The 13132-nt window shown below is 38.6% G+C and overlaps 1 protein-coding gene across 3 annotated transcripts in view; it reads right to left on the minus strand.

The window, feature by feature from the left end:
* Positions 1 to 11202, minus strand: part of LOC119739383 (prostaglandin E2 receptor EP4 subtype-like) — a 28371-nt gene extending 17169 nt beyond the window's left edge. The window contains exons 1-2 of one of the 3 annotated variants that reach the window (XM_038214315.1): positions 11098 to 11202; positions 10636 to 10814 (exon numbers count right to left, since the gene is read on the minus strand). The gene's annotated coding sequence lies outside the window, so the exon portion shown is untranslated. Of the gene's footprint in view, positions 1 to 5143; positions 5572 to 10635; positions 11076 to 11097 lie in introns of those variants that run through there. The other 2 variants (XM_038214318.1, XM_038214317.1) reach the window with 2 other exon arrangements.
* Between the last annotated feature and the right edge of the window lie 1930 nt (positions 11203 to 13132).

Consider the following 13132-nt stretch of genomic DNA (forward strand, 5'->3'; position numbering starts at 1 on the left):
GTTCTTTGCATGTAGTCGCCATCCTGAAACCACAGCGAGGCCACACTTGCAAAGCGAGTCTTAACTGAACTGCGTCTTTACTTTGACGAGGATAGTTTGATAAACCTTATTCACCAGGAAGTCATTTTGATTATGTTCCCTGAATGTATTTGATAAATCATAACCGTTGAATGGGATGGTGGCAGACCATTTAAGCGTTTCAAGCCCCACTTTCATTTTATTTAAATGCGGCTTAAAACAGGTATGTATAATCACAAATTTTAATTGATTTATCAGAGCAGACTGGTATTAATTTGTAAGTAACTTTATTTCATTGCTTTCAGTTCTATTAGCAAGTTCGAAAAAATGAAGGTTTTACCTCGCTTCCAATTTAATATGGCCAACCAGTGAATAAAGCCTATTACAATAAGCAGCCATTCAAGTGGCCAAAGCTTGTCAACACAGTCTTGACCTAACCAATCAAAGGGTTTATAAGTTATGATTTGTAAAGAATGGGATTTCCGATATCTTATAGTACAAGTCTGAAGCAAGAATATCAAGGAGAATTAAGGTGCACGAAAAATATATTCTCAAAATGGTTGAGATTATAGATCGCAAAAGATAATTATGCAAATTAATTAACTGAAACCGTACAGGGCAACTGGACGACACGTGGGAGGAGACAGGTTGATAACATGGACATGATACTGATCTGAACCAATTATCTGCACACTATTGAAACATTTAAATGGTTTGAGCAAGGAGCTATAAAAGGCTTCATGGTTTGAGGTTCTCAGTCGTCCGGAACGTAACTATACATGTATTTGCATTTTATTAAAACATTAAATTGAGCTTCAACCCGTCCACAGACGGACAGATAACAGACGGTTAAAGAATGTACTGGAGTATTCTGTAAGTCAATAATCATTCCTTGTACGGCTATCGTATTCACCGGCATTCATTATAAATTGGTGAAGGCGGTTCTGGTAAATTTAATTAGAGACGCGTGACGCGTGACAGTCCCGCCGATCATCACAAGACAATCATGACATATCTCTTTTAATAAATTCAGGTCATTAATTAGGGTTCGGCTTGGTTAATTACCAGCCAGTCCGGAAGGCTGTATGATAAATAAATACCCTAGGGAGGCATGGAGACATGAGATTACGACATGCTTTTAGCTTCATACGTTTGGCCGCATGTATGCAATCAGCGAGACTATGCAAAGCTATGATGCAACATGGAACTATAGCTCCATGGATGCAATAACGAGGGCTTTAATATACAGTGTGTAATCTAATGATTCTCCCCAACCGATAATGACATAATCAGAGTTTTCACAGGTTGCACTTTCTACCCGACTTCTACACCAACAGATTACGAGGAAGGAATAGAATAAACAATGGCATCCACTAGGGAACATTTGCCGCATGCATGTCGATTAAACAAAATTAGGGCACATATTATGCTCCTCGTCAAAATGAAGTGACTGAATGATGAATTCAGACAGCCGTTCTAGATCTCTTCATTGAAATATAAATCAACTTCTAACAGCTACAGGTATTATGAAATACTTCAAAATCGATATTTTCGGAATTTAATTCTTTGGACAAAATGCATCCACTTTTCGCTTTATTTAACCACAGAAACAACACAGAACTTGTGTTGTTTTCGGGATGATAGCTTCAAATTCAAACACTATCCCTGGCAACGGCTGGTCATACATTATATGCTTAATTGAAGCCCCTCTATTAGGCTGGACACGTTCTCTAGCTATGAAGACTCCCTCCTGTGCCAGATTTGATATGACAGAACTAGGTAGACTCGAAGGGAAAGTATGAAGATGACAAGACTGCGGCGGGCGTTCCTGATAACTATCAGCAGTTTAATTACTGGCATGTTAAGGCGGGCGTACGGTTCGTTACAGCTGCAAATAGTTCTAGCATATTTCTATGAGATGTTGTGCAATGGCCGGTCAGCCGGTCTTATGTACTTGCGTGTTAAACTATCTGCTCTACTTAAGGACTCGTCTGGTGCTGCAGTTTTTGCAGTAAATAACGAAAGCCACTACATACATTATACGTACGTTTTACCTGACATAATGTTAAATTTTGGAATTACGACCTGATATGTGTTTTCTGTATACAACGCAGTGAAGCTGGAGACTACTCGTAATAATACACTGATTTATGATTCCTTTGTTGTTATATTAAAAAAATGACATCATACCACGGAATACCTGCATCACATTCCACGGATGTTTGGTGTATCATTAGATGATCATTAAGCCTCATTATTTTTGATCATTGTACATGGGTGTAGGCCCTAGTTACTGCAAATTTCAGCACGTGTATACGTTCGAGATAGGATGCTTGTGCGTGTGTGGAAAAGTTCTTTAATGCGCACAAACAATTCGAATTGGATAAAATATGCGAGCTAAACAAATCATCATTCCACAGAGACGTGTTAGCACGAGGTCAAAAGATATAAAAAATAGAACCGTACCCAACCATTAAAGGGAATATACATTATTTGCTTTTGCTGTAATTTTCAGAAATGGATGGAATTGGGGGGTTGGAAATATATAGCAAATATAGTTACACTGACTTTTTTGAGGTTTTGGGTTCGAAAATGCTATAAAAACCAAGAAAACACTCATTTTTCCTGTAGTCTGGTTCCCTGACTCCATTTAAGAAGAAACAGAGCAGTTTACATATATTGGGGAATTGTAAGGTCAGGGAACCAGTCTAGCTGGCTTGTACCCGTTCATAAGTGTGTAATCGATTGCAAACAAGTGCGATGGTCAACTGGGGCCAGTATTTGAAAAAAGCCAGTTTTTTTCCAACGCTGATCGGCCGATCAGCGTTGGAAATTGATACAAAAATACCACTTTTCTTGAAAATGACAGTACACCAGGTGCCATGATTTTACAGGAGGCTTTACACTGTCATTCACAAACAGTCCAGCAAGGTATTTCAAAATGATTTGATAGTTTTATTTTTTGATGTTTGCAAATGTTGTATTTTCCCTTTAACGAAACAACTAATTAGCGTTACATTGAATAATCTTCCATGTTATACGAATACCTGCCAGGAACTATTCATACAGTGTGTTGTCTGCGAAAATGCTGAACAGACGGAGATTGAGACCGAGAATGGAATGGAAATGAATCTCGATCAAAATTTGCAAGGTTTCCCCACGTGCCAAAGCATGCGAAACAGCCGTTGAGTGCAATGTCCATCATTGAGCATATTGCTTTCAGACACAATATACATGTACATTAGATATCTCAATAAGAGCATGCGATGAAAACCGAACGCATATAAAGAAACTGTTATATCAATCTCAAACTCAAAGCACTGTATTCTGTTTTCTAACGCTAGATAGGCCTAATTGGTATATTCTTTACAAATGATATTACGCAGCCATGGCAGTTAAACAATGCATGGCTGTTTTATGTAATACTGTCACTGCTGGATGTCTGGATGTTATCGCATGCATGTCGGATCGTCGCGAAGATGAGGTGCATAATTTGACACCAGCACAATAAGCTGTGGAATTTCGGATTAAATTTGCTCGAGTGTCGGTATGGTAGATCACCACCAAAAATATAATTAGCAATAGAGTATCAATTGCTGAAACCTAAATATCCGAAACGCATTTCTGACTACAATATCATAGCAAGGTGATAATATCATCCAGGCCATGCGGGGACCACTGAAATTATCACACTTCTGCAATTATGTTAGACGGGATAAGATTTTCACGGACATGTGAAAATATCAATACAATGTACATCTATTTTTGATATTTCAAACCGCCATAATGATTGAACTACTTTGCATAATTGCCAGTGCACCTATATTACTTCCCCCTAAAGACGAGTGGCCTGCATGTTCAGCGGTGTTGTTATCCTAACCATGCTGTCTTATCCTCTTGTCGGTCTGGTAATTGCTTGGCAATCCACCGTGGATTATACGGAATCATTGCGGTCGCCGTTAGCATGCCTTAGGTAAATTAAGCGGCAAAGATAAATAGTCCACGACAATCCGTACATGAAACAGTCGCGACCTTTATGGTGAAATCATGATGGAACAGATGTAGGGGCTAGGCAGATGATGCACGGGAGATGAATGACGAGCAATTTTCAAATTGGTGTTCTGTTTCTGCCCATTCTGTTTTACTTTTGAAGTCAATATCCTATACATGGGAGTAAAAGTACACTGATCGTTTGAATATTGTGAGTTGTGAACTTGGTAGGGTAAAATCGTCCTAAATTTATGGATGCATGTAGTATTGTATTATAATGTGAATACGAAAGGTTAAATGTCCCATTCACATGACTTGATGATTCTGGTAATGAGACCACGCAGCATTTACGACAGTTGAAACATGCTTTATATGGGCAATAAAAGTCAATAATATGAGCTGTTAGTACGATTAATAATATAGAAGGAATTTCGATTACTCTCTACACTGTAAAAACGTTGGGCAAAATGGGTTGATATGTAGACCAACCTTGGTCAACATATCAACAGGTTAAACTCTTGTGCAAATTCTTCCCAATAGTTGGAAAATTTTTACCCAAATGAAGTAATTTCAAAATAATGTTGGCTAAAATTATATTGCCCAACAGTGTTTTAACCATTATTTTTTACAGTGTATATTATATTGGTACGTGGTTGATGCTTGTTGATGTATTCGTTTACATTCCATGGATATTTAAAACTATCTGTTTACTGCGATTTTTTTACGAATAATTATGATCATTCTAAATGCTTACGATCTCGTAATTTCTTTGTTATTACAGCTGAATTTGGCTTAAACAAAGTTTAGTTCTTGAGCAAAAACAAAATATTCAGTTCAGTTCATTTTATTTCCACTTACTCACTTCATAGGAAATAACAGTACATGTACGTGTGATTATCAAACTTTGATGGAACAACAAGTGGAGGAAGTCTCCAAAAAGCAGAGCTTGTAAACCGGAGATCCCCTTAAACACATATTTACTGAAATACAAATGCCAATTTATGGTTAAGAAAAGACTAAATGATAAATTCTCGTTTCGAGGCCGTCTAAAATTAAGTTGTCAGAGTACACCTCGCTAACCAAACGATATAGGAAAGAAATCACAATGGAATGTACTTAATATCACACAACAAACCTTAATCCTAGCAATCGGATCATCCAGGTTATCGGCCGCCACTTGAAGGAGTTCTGCTCAGCGAGAAGCAGAGGATAAAAGATTCTCCTCATGTACATATACACTCATTGATTCCGGTAACAGGAATAGCACCAAATGATTACAAACGTTAAAATGAACATCTTGCCCAGACAAGGTCGATGCCCATTACCAGAAAGCGACGGCGTAGGGAAACGATGCGGTGACAACGTTGTCTAGGTATACACACATTCCATGCAGTATGCCATCCTCTTCTTCCTCCACACAAATTTCATATCTGAACTTGGAGCAGGATAGTTTAACGACCTGTGTACTTTGTGTCGTGTCTGTCGATAAAAATATATGCCTTTTGTTGATGTTGGTGTAATATGAAGATGGATCATCCGTTTGAGGCTGGAATCCTTGGTGATGTTTTGGAGTGGACCAATTCAGCAGGTTGTATCGATCGGTGACTCTATAGACGTAAGAAGGCCCCGTGGGTGGGAAGGGGATACCAAGCAGCTCTCTGGGCGTCTATCCAAATGCACATCGATATTTAGTACAAGACTTGTAAGCAATACAGCCTTGAGGACTTTCCAGTTATATCAATGATTGTTATAAAAGGGCAGGCTTGATAAAATCGGCGGACAAAATTTGTAAGCGTGGTTTTACTCAAGACAATTCAAACTTCTTGACAACAGCAAGAACCCCATGATAGATCACTATATGCTATCAATAATGCCCCCTTAATACAAACTGCGTGTTTATAATCATTGTCACTGTGATTTCCGTCATCCGAGGTTCGTCAGGGTCACTGTCATTTGTCAATACGTTTGCCATTGTCAGTATCTTCGATATCACTGTCACACTGTCACAACACCAAACCATAGAGAACACATGATAAAATGAACGATATCATTGTCATGTACTTGCCCTAGAATGTTACCACAATTCACACACTCTCAACCCAACAATATAGTCCGTCTGAAGCCTAATAAATAAATGACAGCAACTTACTGTCTGGTTCTATCACGCCACATTGTCCTGATCTTGCAAGATAGAACACATTCCAAAATCGTCAGCCACGGGCACTATGGCAGCTGGCCTCAACAGGTCAGTTCAATTACCCGATTATAATAAACTCCACTCACGGATGCAAGAATTATGCTTCTGATACAGTCAGTAGAATATGATACTACAGTCTACGGTACGCATCATTTTTTATGCGTGAACCGCCCACATATACATGATACGTCGTGTTAACTCTATTTTTATTTCTATCGCGTAATTATGCATGCAATATCAAAACGAGCATTGTATTGTATTGCAAGCGCGCTGCGCGAGTAATATTTGAAGGTCGAACATACTTTAATTTGGGTCATTTTGTGGACAGAACTGTCGCACGTGCTTACAATAATTGTATACTTTTCTACCAGCAGAAAAGAGTGATGCGGGCAAGCACTAGTGAAACCTTGGTGCATTTAATTATGCGTGCGAATCTGTGCTTGACGTAGAAACGACCATGACTTCTAAAAGAAATCAAGCAAAGATGAGGGTTAAAATTTAAAAGCAGAGAGACCATCTTTTTTGGGATAAATTCAGCAATATCTATTCAATTCCCTAGATGCATTATGTTTTTCATTCATCATTAGCGTGATAATTGTATAACGATTACGAGGAGGATATATTCTGTGATTTAGAATTACCAACGGTGATTCGTCTCAACCAACCCCGTCTCCGCTTCAAAACATTGCAAATTTGCCAAAATAATGGCAAATATTCAAAACAAAGACAACATTTAGAGCTCCTCTCAAGAATAATTTCAACGCGGTATAGTGCGGCATTTTGACGCAGTTCTCTTGATTCTTCTGTGGCAGTCAATTTAGAATGTCTCTTGGGCGTTGAAGTAGCGCGTCTTAGTGGTGTTAATTGAAGAGCATCTCACGGGGCACGGATGTGACGGGTGACGAAGGCTCGCCAGGCCTGCAGCCCCTCACCTCGATATCCTCCTGTGCCACACTGACCAAACCGCTTGCTAAAATGAGATACTTGGGTCGTCAATTACACCCGTTAGGCATTGAAAATGAATGATGGGCGGAGGAAACCTTTAAGACGTTTTGGAATCTCAGCACAAATTGGACTGCGAGTATAAAGAGGCAGCGCGATCAATTTTATTTTATGAAAACAAATGAATGTTAATTGGACTCTTTGGTTTAGTAATGCTTCGCGTAGAGAGAGCATTTCGAGGATTTCTACCTTACCAACGTAAAAACGTATTATACGAAAAACGTCGTCGTGGCAATGTCATCATATCACAGTGTAACATCTACATAGTTACAACCTTCTTGCGCGATAACAAGATTAAAAGCAAAAACTCATGACAGCTACAACCTCGTCCGATTACAATAACATCAAGCCTCATCACATTAATAATCTCAATATATTTATAACATTGTGATAACCCGATTACTGTTATAACCTCAGCACGTTCACGGCATAACTCAATTGGTAAAGCTGGTGCTGTCTCAACACTCCGTACTGCGTAGTTTAACCCACGCAAATCCACATAGCCGCCTCTCACTCAACCATGAGGAACAATTTACTCTACAAACCGATGTTTATAAATTAAGGCATGAACATCCAAATGCAATAAACGGAATGATGAGAGACATTGGACAAAAAAAGATACATGCTGGCTGACATGTTCCATCTACATCGCCTGCTGGAGTCATCATATAAATATTTACATGATTATAATCACGCATATATAAAGCAGGCAGTATACCAAAGATATGGACATCGGTTTGTAAAGAGGTTTTCCAGCAACTAAGACTGACGTAATGAAGGAACCAATAAGGCATATTGTTATAACATATTTTTTTGCACTTTTCTTCTCGATTAAAAGCTAATCTGTCGCTGGACGTAACACAAAACAAGTAAAATACAGCTTGGGTTGGGGTTGTGCCTATATATCAAGATGTCGTTTAGTCCAGATAATTGTTTAAAACAGACAGCGACGGATTTTGTAAATTTCTTTTAAGTCTTATCTAACTTGGTTCATAAGCCAAATATGGTTGTCTGCCACAACATGAGCGTACATCCTTGGCACTTTGTGCCCATGGACCATCTCAATTGTCTTGATTTAGTTTGTCTTTCTGTTTCCTCTGCACCCAAAGCCGCATGTGATATGGCGGTAACATACCATGCACGATTCGCTATAGTCAGAATACCGTGATTTGGAATACTAATTATTGAACCAGATGTGATGATACGTGCCGCCTCAATAATTATGGTGAAGTGATTGCATTATTGTCAAAAAGCATATTTATTTCAAAATAAGCACTAATGCATTCTGCCTCCAGAAATGACTTTAGCTGGATGAAAGCATAAACATTTAAATTAAAAACAAACATTTAAATAGGGTTAGACCTTTAATTTGAACGAACGCATTGGGTAAAATTGAACACATTGGACAATTTCTGAGAGCGAATGACAAAGTGTCAACTATTGTTTACACGAACGCGAACACGAACGCGAAATGACTTCGTTCAGATTTTTTTTTTTTGGGGGGGGATTTTTTTTTGGGGGGGGGGTTGAAAAGGAGCTGTATGCCTTGCGATCTTTGTTCTTATAAGATGAATAAAAAAAAGCTTCACTGAAAGTTTTGAAGTTAATCACCTGCGAGCTTCCTGCTCCATTCTCCAGAAATGAGACGACTGAATTCTACTTGCCAGTGGAATACATCCTACTGAGTATTCTGACATTATAATTAATTAAACTGTAATAATCTATAGGTCTACCTTACTAATGCAAATACTTCAATCAGACGGGTTATTTTACTTCCGATTATATTTTCGTCGAGCCAGTCCCGATTCTCAGCCCGTCATAAGTTGCGATGGTTCATTTTTAAAATCGTGTTAGGATTTACGCATTTTTGCTGTTAGTTTTATTAATTGGATACACTGTAAAAATAAATGTCAAACTTCCTTGAACTACGATGCAGCAATATATTCATGTCACACGCCACGATACATGTTTATGGAAGGGTAATCCTTGCTGACATTTTATTCGAACCCAGACATTTTCCGGTTCATTGTATATTTCATATCTTTTTTATTTATAGGTCAGACTCCGTCTCTGCTAAAAGCCTGTCCGCAGTCCCGACGATCATATTCATTTCCGTGGCGTCGTATGGAATGAATAACGAGTTCATTAAAAAGAAAAGCCATGATTTCATTATCTGCAAGGGCGATCGCCCATAATATACGAGGAAAATCTTCCAGTCACGACGCTTTTTCCTGAGGTTTACAATAGAAATACCGTTAATGATTGAAACTGGGAAAAGTCACGGTCAATTTTCGTCCAATTTCTCCCTCGCAATCTCCTATACACATCCAGCTGGCATTTACAACCACGCATGCCTTCAACGCATTTTATTAGAGACACGAAAGCAAGACCACCGAGATCACGCGGCAAAAACCGACATTCGTTATTTTTCAATGTTCAGAGTTCGGGTTAAGTAAAGTAAAACGGATTTATGTAGGCAGGATATTCAGAAATTCGGCATTACTCAGTGAGACTCGTGTAAGACGCGCCAATAGACGTTGACATCCCTAATGTTCATGTTTAAGCAGTCAAGTATACAAGAACTCATCATTTAAATTAACAATTGCTTTTTGCCCGAAGTTAGAAACCGCTCTTCACTTTGTGACGATGAACATAAAGATGCCTTTCCAGGGCTTCTTTATCTCGGCAAAAAAAACTATCACCTTCAGGCCAAAACAGATATAGTTGAATGGGTACACAATGCCGTATATTTACCAAGTAAGGAGACTGAATGTTGAAGCACTGCTCAGTGAGAATGATGTTCCATGAAAAAGGGGCTTTGTTAGGGCTGGCGCAATCGATACAAGACTGGTAAAACATGCATCGATTCCAGGCGCAGCCAGGGGCAGGGGGTATAGTTCGGCAAGTCATGGAGTCTTTGGAGATAATTAAAAATAAACCTTGCTTGATTGAATCCATCTCAAAAGTTCATTAACCTTTTGTTCACCAATGAAGATGGGAATCCACAGGAAGAGTCCATGTGGATCTGATGGAGGATAAATGTGAAGATCGTTTTCTTTTGGCAATAGATATATTAGATAATTTCACCACTTGGTAGTCGGTATCTACATTACATAGTCATATCAGTACATATAGCGTAGCTTGCTTTATAGGTTTAATGTGATCGAATTTAAACATTAATAAAGTGCTTCTCACAATGATTTTTAAGACGAATGAACCAGTTTTTTGTGTCCATCGAAACTGACAACACTGAAGAACCTCTAAATAGGTATACATGTCTTAAAGCAACCAAGCATTTTCGAGAATTTCAGTGTTACATTTTTAATTTACTTTGTTCACAAAATTCAGTTATTATATTGACATGCACATGAAGAGGATAGGCCTAGAACTATTGATTTTCACAGTACAATAAAGCGTTCTGCACGTACCTTGAGTACAGTGTATTATCCTCACAGACGGGTGTTCGTTAATACACGGTGAACTCAGTATAGTCTCAGTAAGATATCCAGGTCCTTCAGACATAGCGTTAGCCTCCAGGATAATCGCCCATTATCAGCGGTTGAGGCAGCAAGGGTTGCGAAGACTTTAGACGCACACTACCATGGCTCTTGAGAAAGGAATGCAAGAAGGAAATTATGGAAATTCAAACTTTTATATGGGGATGACGGTTAAGACGCACGTCAGCATCTCGAACGAGCTCTTGGTGATAGACGGAGGATATCTAGTTGATTCTTCACTTTCAACCAGAATAGCGGATTTTACTTTCCATAATAGTTTACAGCAAAGTGAGCTGATGTGACGTATAGGCCTACACGGGTTCCTGTTGCTACGTTCACTCGAACGGGGATGTTTCTGTCACACATTATGAACAATAGGACTGATCCTCTTACCCTGAACTGAGCCAACCCAAGAACACAATGACAGTTATCCTGCGGCACTGGAAAACATCATCCCGAACGCCACAATGTCCATAAAAACGTGTGCAGTGAATGGTTGGGCGGCAACAGTTCCAATCCGCATCTAGCTGGCTCAACGTGATAATCAAAAACGCTACGGCTGTTCTGTGTCGTTAATTGCCGTATAATTTAGGTTTTACTCTTCTTAACAGTGGCCGCACTCAAGGGGGCGGGGGTAGGGGCTGGGGTGGGGGGGGGGGGCTGGTTTGGACGGTTGCTTAAAATGTTTTTCTTTTCACAACGATCGAACTTTCTCTGCATTTGCGATTATTTTTTTTCATAATTGAAGGGAGGGGGGGGGGTGTTACTAAACACACTTGCTTGAGGCATATTCCCATGTAACTAGTGCCGTTTATGTGGATGGTCTGGATTCCGGGTCGTGTCGGTACGTGATGGATCGACAGGTTCTAATTAGGGCAAGCAAGCACAACCATCAGCAGCTTCTCTTAAGATGGATACAGCCACCCCACCAACCCATCCTTTTAACCATAGAGCTATGCTTTAGCCATCTTTAAAAAACACAAGATGGCGTCGTAGGACTTGGATGAACCTTTTGGGAGTAGTAGATAAGAGAGGTAATTGGTATAATCTAAATTAAATGATGCATATCTTCACATGATATAAGACCTTTCCGTATACAATTTCAAGCCAATGCGAGTGGTTTGGATTAACTGATCTGTGGTTTACAAAGTAATAATAAAATGTCAGGAGAAACGAGATACTATAAGTTTATTTTGCAATATTTCATTCCCTCATTCTGCAAATATGGGCCTATCGAAAAAAGCAATTATCCCTTTACCACTATTCCTGATATTTATACAGGGCGAGTAAAAAAAATGTGGAACAAAGTTAAAAAGAAAGAAATATATTTCACATATATATATATAAAAAAATGTTACACCAAAATAAAGTATGACTTGGCAGCCCATTTATTAAAATACTTTTATGTGAGAGAGTCATTTTAATTGCTCTACAAAATTTATCACTATTAAGTAATCCTAAAATCAGTTTCGTCCAAAAAAAAGGAGCAATTTATTGTATGTTCTGACTGTTTGGAACAACAAAGAAAATGACACAGCATACTTGTTTCAACAACTGTAGTACACAGTATCTTTATGAACAACCCTGCTTTGGCTAACAATAGGATTAAACAATACATTTTGTTTTATAAAGACGGGCCTTTTTAAATATTTTAAACTGAGGTTTTATCGCTGGGGATATTTGAAGATAATTGTCACGACAATTCTTGAAATCGCCCTTTTGGACGAAACAGATTTTATGGTCATTTCGTTTAAATGGTGACACAATTTGAACGGATCGAGTTGTAGTATTTTTTCATCCAAAAGGAGCGTATTAAGTTGGCCTACCAGTCATATAATTAGTTTTGGTGCTACATATTTTTTTAAATATAAAATATATTTCTTTGGGTCTGGGTTCCGCTTTTTTTTTTACTCGCCACGTATGACACCCACATCAAGTAAGGTTTTACTGAAAGGCGTGAATTCCGCCGTGTCATGCAAAGGGTTGGCCTGTCAACCGTTAATACTGCTGACTCCAAACACAAGAAATAAATGCTGGTATAAAATATGCAAACCATATCGAGTAGCTGTTGCTGGCACGACTACAATAAGAATTCAATAACCAAGATTTTGTTCAACAAAGTAGGCCTATTATGCCTAAAATCGACTCCACTGAAGGTCTAAAAATGTGGATCTAATCAAAGCAAAGCGCAATCTATCGTTACGAGGTTTAAACCCTACATGTACCCACAGTTATCTGGTCTGTGTGTACGATCATGGAGCTTTAGCTTCATGGTACGATTAAGAAAATCGGGAATACCGAAGTCGTTTGTTAATTTTGATTCACCGACATTTGTAAAGTTCATAATAAGAGAGGCGAATGGCTTTGTAGAAATGTATTTCTTTGAAAAGAGTTCCATAATTCTATGAATTTAAAGAAGTTAATCCAT

This window comes from Patiria miniata, unplaced genomic scaffold (assembly GCF_015706575.1).
Source record: "Patiria miniata isolate m_02_andy unplaced genomic scaffold, ASM1570657v1 HiC_scaffold_30, whole genome shotgun sequence".
Taxonomy (NCBI): domain Eukaryota; kingdom Metazoa; phylum Echinodermata; class Asteroidea; order Valvatida; family Asterinidae; genus Patiria; species Patiria miniata.